This window comes from Ochotona curzoniae, unplaced genomic scaffold (assembly GCF_017591425.1).
Source record: "Ochotona curzoniae isolate NIBS_2020 unplaced genomic scaffold, NIBS_Ocur_1.0 contig_523, whole genome shotgun sequence".
In the NCBI taxonomy this organism is placed as follows: Eukaryota; Metazoa; Chordata; class Mammalia; order Lagomorpha; family Ochotonidae; genus Ochotona; species Ochotona curzoniae.
In genome coordinates, this window is record NW_024466459.1 from 589128 (window position 1) to 608426 (window position 19299).

The following is a 19299-nucleotide window of genomic DNA, read 5'->3' on the forward strand; positions in this document are numbered from 1 at the left end:
TATCCCATAGGCAAGTGGGGCTGCGCCCTGCCAGGGAGCCACTGGGCGCAGGCTGTAAGACACACCTCTGAATCATTCCATCTGCGGGCGAGGGAGCAGGTGCTATTTGTCAGCTCCCTCAGTGGGTGGGTGACATCTGGGTCATGTCCCAGCCTCCCTACCTTCTACCTGGTGAGGGCCTTCTAAAGCTTACAAAGAAGTGTAAATGCTGGCCCCCCAGCAGCCTAGAGGCTAAAGTTCTCACCTTGCATCCACCAGGATCCCATATGGGCGCTGGTTCAAGTCCCAGAAGACCCACTTCCCATCCAGCTCCCTGCTTGTGACCTGGGAACGCAGTCCAGGACGGCCCAAAGCTTTGGGACCCTGCATCCTGAAGAAGCTCCTGATTCCTGGCTTCAGATCTGTTGCAGCCGCGTTGGGAGTGAACCAGCAGGCAGAAGATCTCTCATTCTCTCCTATTCTCTGTAAATCTGACTTTCCAATAAAAATAAATCTTGAAAAGAAGAAGAAGAAATGTAACTGCTGATGATTGCAAGCCAAGGTAACACACAGTTCAATGCCAAGGCTGAGAGGCCGTGGGTAGGACACCACAGCACGTGCTTTGCTTGGCTCCTAGGGACACATGTGACCAAGTAGATGCTTTATCCAAATCTTTTACGTCTTCTGTATGTACTTTCTACAAAACTGAAGCGGTCTCTAGAGGCTTATTTTGATTAGGAAAGTGTGTATACTCAATACAGTTTCTTTAAGTAGCAATACTGGGAAATGGAAGCAGCAGCGACAATAAGTAGATGACTATCCAGCCTATCAGCGGATGAGGAAACGGGAGCCGACCTTTCTCTCCAGCCTTTCTTCGCTCCAGCAGCAGTGGCTTTCTGAGTTCAGCACAGATGCCTCCTGACGCATCTGCACATCCCTGACTGCATCCCAGGCCAGGGAGTGGCAGGTAGACCAGCTGTAATTTAGCCACGCAGAGGGACTAAACAGAGGTATGTGAATTGGGGTTGTTTTTTAAACCCTACATATCAGTTCCAGACACTGAGAACTGAAAGGTGTGATTGAACCCAGGTTCTATCTCCCAGTGCCTCATGGAGTTCCAGCATCTTCTCCCCCGCTGCTATTTACCCAGCATGGCCCTCTGGCAGCTGAACCAATCACTGGCAGGTCGGTCTCCTATTGTTTTGAGAGTTGATAAGCCTCTCTAAATTCCTAACATAGCAGCCGAGAGGGATCTGGGTGGTGGGGAAAATTAAGCTCCTGGAGGCTCTGTTGCACACAGACGCAGCCTAAAAAAGAGGAACTGAGTTGAGGTTCCCAGGAGATCCATGTTGTTTAACTGGCATCTGAGCCAAGTGGAATGCAGAGTGGTTGATATGTCAGGTCTGCCTCTGGGACCCATGAGTTGGCACTGGGTCTATTGGCCATTTCAACTTGACTCCTAGTTCTTGGCCTTGATAAGCAGTTTTGTGAATTTTCAGAGCTGGGGAAGCCATTGAGGATCTTCTAGCCAACTGACTTCACTGATAAGGCCACCGCATTCCAGGGTTGTTAAGTAGGTTGTTAAGCAAGCAGCCACAGCTACTGAAGAGCTGAGCCCCACTCCACTACAGCACCAGGTCTCTGGATTCCATAGATGTGTTTGCTTGCAGAGCTGTTTGAAGGCCCATGCAAGGCAATATGGGAATTTTGAAGAGCAAGACACAATCCCTTCATGCCTCCTAGTGATTCAGAGATGCAGAAATAACCACATGAAGTGGCAGCAAAGTTGTCAAAAGTGGGTCACCTATGGTCAATAGAGCCTTCCCTCTGCTCCTCCCCTTCTGAGCCCACACCAAGTAATCCAGGCTTCCAAGGCTACACTCCAGGGAGTGGCAGAAGCGGCGGGAGCTGACGTCCACATGTCCACATACGAAGAACAGAAGGGAAATAGACTCCCCAACCCCGGAGTCCCCTGCTGCCTCGGCCACGAGGGTTGCAGCTAGAGATGTTACTAGAAGATGCCCTGCCTGATCTATTCCCATGCACCTGCAGCCACTCCCTGGCCCCAGAGCGGGGAGCAGGTAGTTAATCCTTCGGGATTCAGTCCCTTTGTCTCTGAAATGCCATAAATAACAGCCTAAGCAGTGCTGGCTGGCGATGAAGACTAAATCAGGTAACGCAAAATTCTCAGCATTCAAGAGATCCCTATTGTTATTGTGGTTGTTATTTTTCCCAGCTGCTACCTTCTGCCCTAGCCCTAAAATAGCTCCCACTTTTCCATCTCTTCTGTAGAGTTTTCCTATAATTACCTTTCCCCACAAACTCACAATTTTCTCCCTTTGTTCTGCCATGCTCTCTGCTTTGGCCCTTTGCCCCTTTCTTCCTCTGCTCTTCTTCCTCCAGATCCAACCAGAGCCCCTGTGTGCAGCACCCTCTTAGCCATTTTCTCTCTTTGCTTATGGTTTATATCCTGCACTTCAACCCTCCAGATCCTCCCTTGCCATTTTCTCTCCTCCCACCCTGCCAGGCCTCTGCTCCTTCTCTGCTTTTTCCACACATGCATCTGTCTCCTCCTCTATTCCCTTCAGCTGCCCCTTCCTGCCTACACACCCTCTTTTCTCCCATCTCCCCTGGCCAGGCAGGAACTCCACCGTCACTCCCAGGCCTTCCCACACCTGGTTTTTGTCCTGGGAGTGTGCTTGGCTGCTGCGGTAAACAGACCACCTCCCAGTTGGCTACAAGGGTCTACCTCCTGGCCTTCCTGCCACTTTGGAATCCACTCCCCATCACCAACAGTTGATTCAGCAACCAGATACTAATTCATATAACGTTGCCGGGATGACAGATGTCACTTTTGAGCACTGCCTTGGATCTTCTGTGGCTCTAGGCAGGCCGGTTGAAGTACACAACCACCTGTCAGAGAGGACCTGAGACCAGCCAGCAACCACAGAAGCCAGCCGGGAAGCAGGCCCTCCTTCCTGGATGCTGTGCCATGCCTGTATCTTGACTGTAGTCTTGTGAGAAGCCATTAACCTGGGCCTCTACTTAGTACACTCCTGGGTTCCTGGCCCATGGAGGATGTAGGCTACATATGTTTGTTGTTGTTCTCATACTGGTGAGGATGTGAGGAGAAAGTTTTCTTAATACATCGTTGATGGGACTGTAAGCTGATAAAACCATCATAGAAGATAGTTTGGAGAGTCCTCCGAAATGTAAAAACAGACCTAGCATATGACCTAGCCATCCCTCTCTCCTGGGAGTTGACTCAAAGGAAATGAACTCAGCATACAGAGTAATCTGTACCCCCACATTTTATAGCAGCTCAATTCACAATAGCTAAGAAATAGAATCAACTTATGTGTCCTTCCGTCCTTCAACTAATGACGGGATAAAGAAATTGTGGCATACAGAGGCACTATGGAATACTACGTGGCAATAAAAGAATGGAAGCCTCTTTCACAACAAAATGGATGCTACTGGAGACCACTGTGCTAGTGAATTAAGTCAGTCCCCAAAAGATAAATTTTGAATGTTTTTTTTTTCTATTTTGCAGTAACTAATATACATCACACACAAAAAGTAATGTGTATGAGCAAAACTGACATTTTGAGATTTAGTTGTTATTTATAGCCTGTCTACACGACTGAGGAAAGGTGGTCCTTCTACTTCTTGCTGAATTCTTTACCTACTGGAGGGTTAAGTTTGTGATTACAAAGCACATTGAAAGTGTACCACTGCACAACTTAAACTAAGAAAGGAAAGTAGAGGGAGGGAGGGAAAGAAAATAGAGGGGGAAGTATCATTAAGTTCTTAAAACTACACACGAAAGACATGAGGTTCCCATCATATAAATAAAAATTTTTATAAGTGGTTCTGTTGTTTTGGGAAGCTAAGTTTTAGAAGAGCTGGTTACGGGGTGACATTCAAAGGCAGTCGTGTCCTTAGGTCCAACCACGAGGAGATGTGCCTCTTCTACGGTCGCCAGCCAATCCCTATGCTTCCTTGTGACACTGGGGTTCCTTAAGTGCCCTGCCTTTGACAAGCCACAATGTATCAACAGGGCCCATCAGTTCTACCGGTCCCCAGTGGACTGTACCAGCGCATCCTCATGACCGAGGCTGCCTTCTTTGTGCTGGCCTCCTGGGCCTCACACCTGCTGCCTGCAGTCTGCTTTTCATTTCCCACAGAACTGCAGCAGCCTGGGACCAGTGTGATGGGTCAGGGGCTAAATCCTCACCTTGCAAATGCCAGGATCTTATATGGGCACCGGTTTGTGTGCTGGCTTCTCCACTTCCCCTCCAGCTCCCTACTTGTGGCCTGGGAAAGCAGTAGAGGATGGCCCAAAGCCTTGGGACCCTATACCCATATGGGAGACCTGGAAGAAACTCCTGACTTTAGATTGACTCAGCTCTGGCTATTGTGGCCACTTGGGGAGTAAACCAGCAGACAGAAGATCTTTCTCTATGTCTCTCATTTCTATAAATATGCCTTTCCAATAGAAGTAAACATTCTTTTTTTTTAAATCTGCAGCCGCCTGGGATGCCTTGCTCTGCGTGACATGCCAATTTCATTTTGGCGTTACGGCTATTGTCTTCCTCTCTGCTAATTGCTCCCTTGTTCTGCTCATTGCCAACAGAACGCATGAACAGCCACAGCTGCCCTTGTGCCTGCCCTTGGTGCTGTGTGGCCCCCAACAAGGGTGGACGACAGACAGACAGCCCATCTGCCCCCCACAACATATTTTCTTGCTTAGAAAAGTGCTTTCTAGATTGTAGACTCCCATGCAACTCCACCAAAGAACAGATGAAAGAAAAGCCAAGATCAAGTTGGACAGGATAGCTCAACCACTTCGATTTAGACCTCTCTTTCAGGGAGAGCACGTGGGCAAGGAGCTGGGATGTGTCTGCATGGATAATGCAGGGGGAGAAGGCTTCCATGGCTTTCTGGTACCATGCAAGCCTTAAGCAGAAGCAATATATTTTTCCTTAAGCAGGGCCTGTAACCCACGATCCATCACTTATGTATGGTGTCCATGGCAACCAGGCAATGGTATGGGATCCCTTCTCGCTGGGGAATTCCTTTTATGGCTCATTTCCGAAACCAGCATGGCCAGTACAGAAATCTGCAGTTTCCCAGTTGCTTAGCAACCAGCTCCCATGCCCTAGTCACTGGGAAAAGCAGATAGTTTTTTTTTTTTTTTTGAGAAGTGTTTGTCATCAGAATCATATGTTACATTCTCTCTACTTTGTCTCCTTAGAATAAAATAATTAGAGTGTGATAAGGATGCAGCAAAGGGCAACCTCCTGTGCCGCTGCTGCCGAGCTAGTGCAGGCAGGGGAGGGAGGAAAACGCTCGCGTGCCTTCGGCTGGCTGGTAATTAAGCAGCGCGAGCCATCTGCACATTGAAAGCTCTACATTTTTAACGTCTCGTGGGGGCATCAAGTAAGTATGGGGCCAGCCATCTGCCTGCTGTGTTCCTTCCCCCAAGCCAGAAAAGCTAAGCTCCACCTACAGGTGTCATTGGACCGCTTCTCCTTGGCTTACATTCCTGGGGAGGGGGTCGAGTGGGCCGATTGGATTTTCGGGAGGAAAGCTAGGACACTTTATAGCATCCCTCCTCTCTTCCCCTCCACCCCCTCCACCTCCGCCTTGAATTCCAGCAGTAATTTTCAACCCTGAGTGTCTGGCCACACCCTGCTTTCCCTCCAACATTGGCCTGATCTAGCACGTGGCCATTTTTGCTTGTCACACTACTGGAGGGAGGGGGCTATCACCCAGACCTAGGAGGCAGAGCACAGGGATATTGGGGATGCGAAAGACGGCCCTCACCACCCAGACGCAGCCGCAGTGCCCACCAGCCAAGGCTGAGAAGCCCTGAGTTGGAGGAACCCGCATACCCATCTGTTGTATTGAAAGCCAGCATTCTAGCTGACTGCAAAAAAAAAAAAAAAAAAAAAAATGTTGACAAGGTGAGGAGGGACAGCTTAAAATCCATGCACAGATAGCATCCATCTCCAGTGTCTCTGATACAGACCAGGTCTCAGCCCCTAGCAGCAGCTGCTCTGGCAGAAGTGTTGAACCAAGCCCCCTCTGCAGTCGGGGGGGGGGGCACGGAGGGAGTCTCTTGTGAGGGAGAGGGGTGCAGGGTGGTCTCCCACGCTCCTGGAGGCAGCTCGGGCATCAGTCAGACCCGGTCTCCCACTGCCAATCTACTGCCCTGTGCTGTGGGTTCTTTGCTGCGACTCCTTCTTTTCAATTCTAAAATGGATCTTGTGAGGATGACATGCAGGAACACGCGAAATACCCCATTCCTGTTAGGCCTTCCATGGTCGTTCCTTTTTATTCCCTTACTTACCTCAGTCACAGCACCCCCAATCTCCCTTTTCTCCTGCCAACTGCCTCGGGCTTTTGAGGAATATGAACCGATGTGCCAGTCCCACGATGGCTGAGGTCATTTTATTTAGCAACAAGCAGAGGATGAAAGCGCTCTTTTGGAAATGTTCGCTGGGAATCTAAGGATAAATTTAGACACGAGGGCCAGAAAAACGTAAGAAATGGGCAAGTGAGAGGCTGTATTGCATGGATCAGACATTTGCACGGGGTTATGATACCACTCAGACACATACAAGACATACAAGCCGAGGAAACGGAGAAGCGGCACTGGCTGTGATGGCCACATCCCATGGCAGAGGGCCAGTTTGAGTCCTGGCTCCTCGGTGTCCCACCCAGCTCCCTGCTAATGCAGCCGGAAGACAGAGGAAAGTAGTCTAAGTAATTGGGCCATGCAAATACGGGAGACCAAGTGGTACTCCAGCCTCCTAGTGCTGGCCAGACCTTGTCCACTGCGAATGAGGCCAAGGCCTGTGCCTGGGAAGATGCAGGCAGCCACTCTGTGACCGCGTGTCCTCAGGATGACACCACGGTGTTGGCCACCACAATGTCAGGGAAGCACTGGGCTTTGTTTCCTTGTTTTAGATTTATTTTTATTGGAAAGGCAGATTTATAGAGAAACAGGAGAGACAGAGAGAAAGAAAATCCATCTGCTGGTTCACTCCTCAAATGGCCTCAAGGACCAGAGCTGAGCCAGTCTGAAGCCAGGAACCAGGAACTTCTTCCAGGTCTCTCATGTGAGGGCAGGGTCCCAAGGTTTTGTGCCATCCTCCACTGCTCTCCGAGGCCACAAGCAGGGAGCTGGAGAGGAAGTGGAGCAGCTGGAACACGAACCAGCACACACATGGACAACCAGTGCTTGCAGGTGGAGGATTAACCAATTGAGTCATCGTGCCACTGCATAGGGGAGCAGTGTAGAGTCTATTTCTCTTTTTAGCCTGTACCACCTCTTGAGGTTAAATGAGTTCCATACCTATAGTTACACTGTTTCATTTGCTAAAAGTCTTTTGTCTCAGGATAGTTCTTACCACATTTTGGGTCTGTGTTCACATTGCAGTCCCCCTCCCAGCCCCCGGGCCACCGCAGCTGGCTCACAGTGGGAGCATCTTACCAACTACACTGTGCATCTCCCCACTGCCACTCTCCCTCCCAAGGTTGGCCAAAGCTGGCCTCTATACTCCGCCTCCATGAATCTCACTGCAGGTGCCTTCAGTTTGGACCATGTAACAGACATCTGTAAATTCAGAGATTTCACTCCTGGATTATTTTGTGATCCACCACCAGCACCCCACCCCTCTTCCCAGTTTGACTCAATTGACTGAAACTACTGGAAGTGGAGCGCTAAACATGTCCTTGCTGGGATTTTTTTCCCCCTCCACAGGGGATAATTAATGAGGTTAAATATAGAAGCTGCTTGTGCGCCCCTCCCAGCAGATTAATGGACTCTCATCTGTGAGGCACCACGCTGGGAAGCAAGTCAGAAGGCTCCCTATCAAACATCCACTGGCCCAGCTTCTCCCAGCTGGTACACAGGTGCCTTTGTGTCCAAACCAGGAGCAGCAGCTGGGACCACCATCCCACCAGAACTGGGAACAGCTTGAGACAGAACATGCCCAGTTTACCCGGAGGACCAGAAGGGCTCAGAATATGTGGGGGTCACAGCGGCCACCCAGACATGCTGGGGAGGGATCAAGTGACATCAGGCAACACATGCGGAGTTCATGATGGGGCAGATCGCAGATGGCAAACAGGGCTTGGGAGGACCCGGCAGGAAGGCCAGGAACAACAGGGTCCGACAGCAGACAGAGCCTGGTAACAACAATCCTGGAAGGATTGCCTGATACTTTCGGGGGGGGGGGTGTTAGATAATTTTCTCCTAATCCTGCACAGTAGTAGAGATTGATTGATGGGCCCATTGGCCAGTTAGCTGGTACCACGGAAGGGTTACTCCATGGGAACCACACCACCAATGGCCATTATTCTCACCGGTCATCAACAGGAGGTGCTCCAAGAAAAACATTTCTGTGATCACCAGATTCGGAATTTTTACAAACTATATACGTCTCCCCTGTCACCCTCCTCTTAGAGATTCACCATTCCCTTAGCATTTTAAATGCTCTGAGAACTCACACAGGAGAGAAATTTCTAGAGCTCTTTTTAATCCAATGTTTCTGAAATGCAGTTTGACAACAAACTCTGTGTGTTGCAACAACTCCGAACATCCTGTATGCACCTTGTGAAACATTATTCTAGAACATTCCTAGTCTGGTGTTCCCAGGCCCTTCACAACCTGAACCTGTCTTTGTTTCCCAACTTTCCTTCCTCTATTTTCCGGCATTCCAGCCACATGAACCCCTTCCTTTGTACACACGCCTGCCTCGCATTTCCTTCTCTCTTGCTCTAGGTGACTCATCATCTGCCCCAAATGGAAAATAAAAAGCACAGCTTTCTTCCCTCAGCTCGCCCTCCTCTTTTGCTATCCCTCCTTTGAGGTCCACCTCAAAAGAGACTCTTGATTCATTCTCTGCCCTGTCCCTGCTCCACTGTCTTAGGGCAACCTCACACTTTGTGTCATTTCTGCCTCTTTTGTTAGGACACAGCCCGCATGCAACTCATTTCCATAGCCCTCGCCCACAGCACCTAGTGTGTGTGCAGGCTAGCTAGAGGAAGCTCATAAAACCAGTCCTCTTCCGAACGCTCACACCGGAAGTGGCAGAGGCCCAGCCTGCGGCTGCCGAGCCCACAGATTCATCAAAGATGGCCCCAGAACGCTACTTGGCAAGGCACTCCCAAGGGGGCAGAGGAAAGGAAATCCACAAGCAATGCCCCCTGAGGACGTCTCCGTGAAGTGAGAGAAGGGAGGATGTGGCGAACGGAATACGGGAGCTCTTCCTGCTATACACCCGTGCCTGACATGAACAGAAAAGAGCAATTATCAACATTACTCATTAGAGGTTCATGTTCACGTCTAATCTCAAAGCTAATTATTTCCACAATTAACATGTTACTAAATGCAAATCATGGATGAGCCTGATTCCTTGGAATGAGCTTGCAAAATGTAAATAGCTGTGAGTTACTCAGGCTCTCCTTTACTTGGGCTTCCCAATAGGGAAGAGCCCGCGCATTAAAGCAACTATCGACGTAGAATCCCATTTCTGTAAAATAAATAAATAAAATGATAGAATGTAAATGTTTACAAGCTGAGAAATAGCCCACATTCCAAATTCTCACTCCACCACTCTCGAGCTGTGTGCCCGTGGGCATGTTACTTAATCTCAATTTGTTCTTATTGCTGATCCTTCTCAGATTCTACGCTTGCAGCCATTGTGGCAGTTCTACATCATAGGCTTGTTGTGAGCGTTCAGTAGGCCGGGGCACACACATGTAAAATACACACAATGGAAGTGAGCCACAGGGCTCCTGGTTCCCCTGCTCTAAGGAACTCCCTGAAACTGGGTCCTTTACGTGACAAGGAGCTTCATTGAACCCACAGTGGTAGAGGCGGGAAGTTCCAACAGATGGCTCCAGCGCCCTGGAGAGCACTCCAGACAGCCACATGGAGGATGGCATCATGGTAGGGGTGCACGTGAGAGACAGGGGGCACACAGCAAGCAGGACAGCAGAGAGGGCCCAAAGGGGGTCCAGGCTTACCCTTAGAACATCTCACTCTTAGGGGAACTAGTGGAGGGTTCCCTGAGAACTACACAGTCCCTTTTGAGGGTGACATTCCCAAAGACTCAATTCCCTGGCACTAGGTGCCATCACTTTCTACTTATCACCACACTGGGGATCAGGTTTCCAACGCGTGACCCCCAGGATGGGGGACAACTCACATTGATGCCATCACAATGATGATATAGAACAGACGCTTTCTGTGCTTTCTGGTTGGCTACACGGGGTTGCATGGTCAGCACATGAGAACATGAGAGGAAACAGACCACACAGAGCTGGGGATGGAGCAGAGACAAGTAGTGAAGCCAACAGCTGTCCCTGGCTAGAAGGATGCATGAAGGAGGGATCTCCCTCAGCAAGTCAGCAACACGTGTTCCCATCTGATCCTCATGACCTCGCTACCCTCGGTGCGATTATCACCACTCTTAGATGAGGAAGCTGAGGCCAGAGGAGTAAGACGGGGAAACCAGGACTCAAAACCAGGCAGGCCTGGTCCCTGCCTGGGCTGCTGCTTCTCATTTCCTACTTAGGATTGTGTCTTTAAGCTTAAAGACAACAGTCCGTTAGTATGTCGGTGAATCGGCCTGCTAGTTTTCTCAATCCTGCATCCTGCGGTGAAGCTCGCTGTACACACACACGTGCGTGCAAACACACGTCACATCTCCCCACAAAGGCACATGCACAAACACGGGTGCACGCACACAACACACACATACAAACACATGTAGGCACGCGTGAACACAAAACGCTACCGGCAACGTACACAGGTGCGGTTCACGAAGCAAGTCTTTAAGCATAGACATAAAACAAGAGCATCAGGAGCAGGTACTGGCCTGGGGGTTAGGATGCGTGTATCCTGCATAGGAGAACCTGCGTTTGATACTTGGCTTCAGCTTCACCACCCTGAGAGGCAGTAGTGACAGCTCAAGTCAGTGCACGCCTGCCTTTCATCTGGGAGACCTGAATTAAATTCCCAGCTCCTAGTCTCAGTCCTGGCCCAGCTTTGACCCTTGAAGGCATTTGGGGAGTAAACCAATGGACAGGAGCTCTCTGTCTTTGCCTCTCAAATAAACTAAGGGATGGCCGTTCCATTAAAGCAACAGCAATAAAAGGAGGCAGATGTTGTGCAGTGAATTAACTACTGCCTGTCACCATGGTATCACATATGGAACACAAACCAATATATGGGTTTATGGTATCAGTCTAGTGACCGATTAAGGCACATCAACACAGTACTTTCTGGGCTTGAAAAGCTGTTCTTTTTTGTGCTTTTCACACAAACTGATCAATTTTTAAGTATTTTGGCTATGCATTCCTAATGAGGGAATATGGTAATAAGGTAAAAACAAACAAAATTATATGTTAAGCATAGGCAGTTCAGAAGTAGGTCACTTTTACATGCTCAGTTATAAGGCTTTCAACAAATGGTGTTAGTACAACTGGACACCTCCTTGGAAAAACCTGTCTCAGCCTCTCCATCACACACAGAAACTAATGTGAGTTGGCCTAAAGCAAGCAGACACAAGAAAGAAGTTTCTGGAAGAAAGCACAAGAAATGGTTTCAAGGCCGGAAAATTGGCAGGCATGACCTTGCAGGATACAGAAGGAAATCCAGGAGGGTGCTTCAAAAAGTTCTCGGGAAATGAAATCAAAGATAAGCTGATTTTATTGCAAAAAAAAAAAATGTGAAATCATGCAAGCGAGGAGTCTTCATAAAGTCATGGGAGTCACCACTGTGAGAAAAAAAATGCATGGATTTCAAATGTCTGTATACCAAAATAAGCTAATCTTTTAATTCCAACTTTCTATGAACTTTTTGAAATACTCTTATATATAAACAATGACACACTGTATTTCAAAATTAGAGGCTTTTCTCATCAGAAGACACCACTAGAAAAATGAATAGGTAAGTCATAGACTGAAAGGAATATTAGTAAGATGCATATCTAGCAAAAGATGTTTTTCCCGGGATACATAAAAAATTCATATAATTCATTCATCAAGATAGGCCACCCTCTCGGTCTGTCTCTCTCTCCCTGTGGCTCTTTCAAATACATAAATGAATCTTAAAAAGCATAAAGGCAGGCAATCCAATAAAAAGTGAGTGAAAAATCTGAAGAGACACTGATCAGGAATGTGTAAAAATCGCAATGAAATAATTCTTCATACACACTAGGAGGGTGACAGATATCAGGAAAAAAGAGATGGTTGAACATCACAAGTGTTGGTAACGCTATGCAGCATTCCAGCCCCCTACACTGCAGGTAGGAATGTAAAATGACGAGTCTACAACCCTGCAGTTTCCCAAACAATTGAATATCGAGTTGCCTTAGGACCCAGCTATCTGTACATAACCTATGTGTATGCCTGAAAAACAACGACATTGATCTACATAGTAACTTCACAAATATTCACAGCAGCATTACTGTAAAACAGAAAGGAGCAACTTTCATTAACGAATAAGTAAATAAAATGTGGCATATGCATACAATGGAATTTTAATGGATAATAAGAAACTCAACTCTGATTCATACTACAATGTGGCTAAACCCTGAAAATATTATGCTAAGTCAAAGAGGCAAGACACAAAGAACTATAAATTCTACGTTGGTATGTTTTGAAACATCCAGAACAGGCAAGTCTATAGAGACACAGAGTAGGTTAGTGATTTTATTGATTTGTAAGATTTATTTAGCTATTTCTTTTGTAGTTGAAAGGCAGAGACAGAGACAAGTAGCCTCTATCTATAGGATTGTTCCTTAAATGCACGTAAGAGGGGCAGGCACCATGATGTGGTAGGTTTAGTCTCCATCTGTGGTAACAGCATTCTTTATGGGCACCAGTTTGTGTCCTGGCTACTCCACTTCCCATCCATCTCCCTGCTTGTGGCCTGGGAAACCAGCAGGGGAGGCTTTAAGTCCTTGGCCCCCTGTGCCCACAGAGGAGATCTGGGAAAAACTTTTATCTCTTAGCTTTTATTGGCTCAGCTCCAGCCATTTCAGCCATTTTTGGGAATGAACCAGCAGATGGAAGAGACTTCTCTTGGTGTCTCCCCCTCTCTCTGTAACTCTGCTTTTCAAATAAAAATAGAATCAATCTCTCTCTCTCTCTCTCTTTTTTTTCTTTAAATGCCTGTAACAGCTAGGATTGGGCCAGGCTGAAATCGGGAAGCTGAAATTGCATCCAGGTCTTCCATACGGGGGTGGCAGGGGCCTAAGCTCTTGGAGCATCACCTGCTGCCTTCACTGGTGCCATCAGTAGGGAGTCAGAACAAAAGCAGAACAGTTGGGACTCAAACCCACAGTCCACTCCCCTATAGGATGTTGACATCGCTAGTGATGACTTAACCCATTGTGCTTCAGTGAAGGCCTCACACTTACATAGACAAATCTATTTCTCTTTCCTGTTGTGTGTTCAAAACTACTTCAAAACTTCCTGGAATCTATGTAGTACAAATTCTGACAGGAAGCTCTAACTTAAGTATTTCCCAAAATTGTTAACCGTTTCCCTCAGTATGAATTATTGAGTATTCTATACTTCTGCTCATTGTGGATGTGCTTTCAATCTTGTGTAAATTTTTTATATTCTGTGAAGGTGGGCGCCACCGATTTTTTTTTTTCTTTCTACCGTATGCCGTGATTTACAGCCGGATTTGGGCAACCGGGTGGGTTGAACCTCAAAGACAGGCACAGCAGAAATGTCCAGGGGATTAGCATGTTTAACAAATTCCTGCTTTTTGAAACTCCCTGCATGGGGACTCACATAATCTAGTTTCATTAATCTAGTTATAAATTCTTGTGTTTTGTTTAATGTTCCTTTTAAAAACAAAGGGAAGAGAGAGAAAGAAAGGAAATTAGTTATTTGAGAGACAGGGAGACAGAATTCCTATCCCTTGGTTTACTCCCCACTACACCTGCAATGGCTAGGGCCAGATGTGGGCCAGATGTGGGCCAGGCGTGGCCAGGAGCTCAGTCTGGGCCTTCCATGTGTGGCAGCAACCCAACCCTTTAGCCTTCACCTGCTGATTCAGAGTTGAGTCTCAAACCCAACTACTCTTTTTTTAGTAACTTAAAAAAACAAAAAACAAAAATACTACTTTTTAATGATACAGTTCCATAGGCCCAGGAGTTGCCCCCTTGCCACTGTTCCCTTCCTGAATGCAGGGACTCGGGTGTGCTTTCAATTGTGATAGAATTGCCCTTCCCTCATTTATCTTCTTCTTTTTAAAAAGTCTATTACTACTGCTTATTTATTTTGTTTCATGAACTTGAAAATATCTTTATCAAGACTCCTTCTCACCAGGAGAATAATCAAAGTTCCATTAAGTGGCCATTGGCATTTTCTCCATATTTAGACTTAGCCTCTTATCTCAGTAAGACTGCATGCTTTCGTCCACATAGATTATTACCCCATTAGGTATCCGTTTAGTTTTGGCCAGATCCAGCTTTTACCCACTTTTGCTTTTCACATGCCCCGCCCCCCGACTCTAGCCCTGCCCAGTTACTTTGAACATGGGAAAGGTCAGTGTTCTTAAACTTGAGTATGCACCTGAATCACCAGGGAGCTTGTTAAGACACAGCTGTTCTGAATCAGTAGTTCTGGAACGGAGCCCAAGAATTTGCATCTCTAACAAGTCCCCAGATGATGCTGCCTTGGCTGCTCCAGGGATTCCACTACGAGAACCGCACGGTGTAAACCAGGGCTGTTCAGACCACACGGGCAGCCAAATTACCCAGGCGTCCTGCTAAGAGTAAGGTTCCGAGCCCTCTGTCAGTTCTGCTGCTGCTGACCCGCACAACTCAAACACCAAGCGAAGAGAACAGAAGAGGCCCACAGAGCTCTTTAACTCTTGATCTGTGCTTACTAATTGAGTGACCTTGAGCAAATATGTCACGTAACTGCTTTGGTTTCTGATGAATACTCCTCATTAAGTTAAGAATAATAAAACCTAGTTTATGAAACAATAAAACCTATTTTATGGGATAATTCTGCCTGGCAAATCGCCAATCTGGAAGACATGTTGATTTTCTGCCTCACAACTCCCAATTAGACTTGCGCTTTGAAGGATGACTCGGAAGCAGAGTCAAGGCTGTGGAGCTCTTGTTGACAGTGTAGCTGTGGACACCTCAACCTGCAGCCCTAAGGTATTTGTCAAATCCTGCAGAGCTGATCTTCAGCGTTCTGTAATCCAACTCACTGTGAGCATACTTTCCTTTACATCCTTGAGTGTAATTATATAATACAACCTTTATTTATTTATTAGAGAGAATGAGAGTTCCCATCTACTGATTTACTCCCCAAATACCAAATGCTGAGCCAAAGCCTGTAGGCGCGACTCAATCCAGGTCTCCCATGTGGGTGGCAGGAATGCAATTACTTGAAAGATCACCTGCATGAGCAGAAAACTGGAGTCCAGAGGTGGGGGAGCTATTAAACCCGGGGAAGCAGATGTTTTAACTGCTGGGCCAAGTGCCTGCCCTTCATACACATTTCAAAATGCTTGTCTGCTCATCTGAGTATGTCGGTCATCCAGGGGTTGTTAACTGTTGATTGACTTTTCTCTTGAGCAAGAGTCCCATTTTTCTGCTTCGTGTGTGCGTGCACCAAAAAAAAAAAAAAAAATAATTGGATTGCATCCTAGGCATTGTGCATGACACAGGGTAGAAGTCCTGGATTATATGACGTCTTTACACAAACTTTCGTTTTTATTTCAGCAGAAAAGGAGCTTGACTGCACTTACTGTAAATTCTTATCTCCTCTGAAAAGGTCATCCACTGGATTCCCGCTTGCTTCTCTTCAGTCTTAGCGAGGCCGCTTAGCATCTGCCTTTAGCACGTGTGGCTCATCAGCCAGCCAGCCAAACATGGAAATCTGGGCCTGCCCTGGTCTGGGTTTCTCCTTTCTGAGATGCCCTCCATTTCCCAGCTACCAGAGACATCCAGAATTAGGTTTGTCCAGTTCCTCACATCCAGTGCTGAATTTCTGTTGGAGTTTTCACCATTGCCTGGAACACTTCTCCGTGGGCCTGTTCTCAGTCCAAAAGCTGTAAAAACGGGACCAGTGTCATTTCCTTATTCATAACTCTGGCTCTCCTTCAGTATCCGCCTGTTTCTTCAGTAACTTTAAGTAGTCATAATTTATATTTTTAGAGAGGCCTGTTTTTTTCAGGAACTGAAGCTGTTGTCTACAACTCTAAGCTTCTTATCCAGCATGGGTTATTTGATCATGACCAGACATGGAACCTGTGTGACTTTCTTTAATCTAACATTTCCTAAAGCGATTCTTCATTTGGCAGAACTTTATTAGCACACTACACATCTCACTATTTCATCAAAACCATTTGGGGAAGTGTTATTCAAAGATTGTTACCCCGGGAGACTTAGGAAATCGCGGTAAAATGAACAGAGATTAGATGACGAAAAAGCAAACTAGTGGGGCGGGCGCTGCACCTGGTGTCTGAGATGCCAGCATCCCATTGACTTTGGCTTTTATTGAACTATGAAACAAGATAGTATCTGATGTAATAAACAGGCTCAAGACTGGTTGAAACAGATTTCTGAGTCTCAGCTGCCTGATTTATTAACAGAGATTAAGGAATTTGAGGGCAAATCCTAATTTGGGGGAACAATGCCATGGAAAACCACCACTTTTCCACCTAAAATGCTTCTTGGAGAGTATTAACAGAAAGATCACAATTTTAATGCATTTCTCAAGTTCATTTCAATCATCTTTTCTGCAAAACCCATTTTTCCTAAAAAAAAAAAAAAATGCATTTATTTGAGGGGTAGTGGGGGAGGGGGAGAGCTCTGGTCCACTCCCCAAATGCCCACAGTGGCAGGGATCTGGCTGAGACTAAAGCTGGGAACTGAGACCTGGATCCAGGGCTCCCTCATGAGCAGCAGGAAGGCAGCAGCTTGAGCCATCACTACTGCCTCGCAGGGTCAGTGTTAGCAGGACACTGGAGTCAGGAGCTGGTGACGGATGTCAGCTCCTAACTGCCAGGTCAAATGCCTGCCCCTGCAGTGCTGGTCTGATCACATCCCCCTGTGTCATTATGGTTTTGCTGTCAAGTCAATTTTATTGTAGTCTATTTCTCTGAATCTTGGCACGCCATGGGCCATCATAGCTTACAAAGAGTCCAAACTTAGGACTGCGAACCTTGGGACGTATGAGTTCTTCCGTGTTGTGAAAATTAAAGATAATATTTGCTGCATCTAAAATGCCTGGCATAAATGAGAGCCAGTGTACATTGGTTGCCTTATTCTGTCCAGTTTTGTAGAAGACAAAAAGGAAATCCTTTCATAGCAAACCTGGATGGGAACATTCTGGTTTTTTTTTTAACTTGTGCCCTGTTATTGATTCATTAGCAGCCCAGACCCTAAATGGAAACAGAATTTCCAAAAGGAGAACCTGATCTTGCAACGTTTAAAATCAATTTTCTATGTACCTCATGACAAGTGTTTTCACATTGCTTATACTTTTATTGTCAAGCTGTCAAAATAACAGCTTCCTACCTAAGTTACATTTATGCTAGCATATTAAGTGTTTTTTTTTTTTAAACTCGATTCACTTTTGGCTGTGTTAAATAGTATCTTTTAGAGGGAATCAATCATTTGTTTAACGGTAAGGAAGTTGACCCTATGGGCACCTTTCTGGGACTCACATGTCATCAAGCACAGAATCAGCCTTTGCCATTCACACGACCACCTGAGCCCACACACCAGGGGCACCTGCCGCCCCACACACCCCCTCAGGCTCCTTGCCTGGGCCCCCACTCCCCGAGGCAGCAGCCCTGCTTAGGTCCTAGGCAAATGCAGCTGAAACAAACCCAGACAGGAGGAGCCAGGAGCTGTCTCTAACCGAAGCATCCTTAAGTCAACCCTTTAGGGAGAGAAAGGAAAACGAAGCTGTCCTCTTTCTCTCCAGCCAGGCCCTCGAGCTAACGCTCAGACACCAAAATGCAGATGTTCAGAAAGACCCTTCCGGCAAGACCATCACTGTCAAGGTGGAGCCCAGCGACACCATCGAAAACCAAAAACTTTGAAGACAGAGATCCAGGACAGAGGGCATCCCCCTGGACCAACAGCAGCTGCTGCTTTTTTCTTTTCTTCTCTTTTCTCTTCTCTTCTCTTCTCTTCTCTTCTCTTCTCTTCTCTTCTCTTCTCTTCTCTTCTCTTCTCTTCTTGGCCGGCAAGCAGCTGGAGGACGGTTGCACTCGGTGGGACTACAACATCCAGAAAGAGTCCACGCTGCACCTGGTGCTCCGTCTGCGGGGCAGCATCTTTGAGCCCAGAAGTACAACTGTCACAAGATGATCTGCTGCAACACCTGCCTGCACCCCCACGCTGTCAACCACCGCTGAGGAAATGCTGCCACACTGTCAACCTGCGCCCCAAGAAGAAGGTCAAATAAGCCCCCCTAGCAGGGTGGCCACCCACCTGGCCACACTCCCGCGGCCTCAATAAAGTTTGCTTTTAGTTGACCTGAGCAAAAAAAAAAAAAAAAAAAAATTAAAAGTAAACTGCACCACGGTCCACTATCAAAGAGGTCACATGGCATTCATGTCACAAATGGGGTCGGATTAAAAGACAAGAGATCGAGATTGGGAGGGGGTGGCTATGCAGAAATGCTCACGTAGGCTAGGCCCCCGTTTTCTCAGTCCACACATGTCAGCTGTGATGAGATTCAGTGCTGCAAACTTTCCAGAGATCCCTGGAAAAGAAATTATCTACTGGCTGTCTTCTGCTGCTTGGACTTGCTGCTAACGGAGACGGCACTGGCTTTATCCAGGACCTCATTTTTTTTTTTTTCAACAGCAATTACTCACATGTGCCCGCACCAGAGGAAATTGATGGCAGCCAATTGTCTATATGCTTTTGTTCGCACCTCTTTGCTACTGTGCAGGGCTACACATTTACCAGAGCCCTTGAGAATGCTTGTTGTCAATAGGGGTAATTTCACATTGCCTCCATTTAGTGAATACATGTGAAAATTGATCTTGATTCTGAGGTGAGGCTGGAACCAGGACGCGGGCTACAAATGCCTTGGAGAGGAGTATGCGCCCAGCACAGTTTCCATTGAGGATTGCTGGAATCCAGCCTCCAGGGAGACGTGCTTGGGTCCAGCTGTGTTTCTGTGCAAATTCAGATGTGCTGCTGGTTCCATTTACTGTTACATTTTTGTAGGGACAGTGCAATTTAAAAATGCCAAGGAGGTCCTTCCAAGTCAGCTTATTGTCTGGGTTTTGGCTTTTCTTTT

The 19299-nt window shown here is 47.0% G+C and overlaps 1 pseudogene; it reads left to right on the plus strand.

Annotated features, from left to right (window-relative positions):
• The first annotated feature begins 17999 nt into the window (after window positions 1-17999).
• On the plus strand, window positions 18000-18453 carry LOC121162459 (annotated as a pseudogene).
• The last annotated feature ends 846 nt before the right edge of the window (window positions 18454-19299 follow it).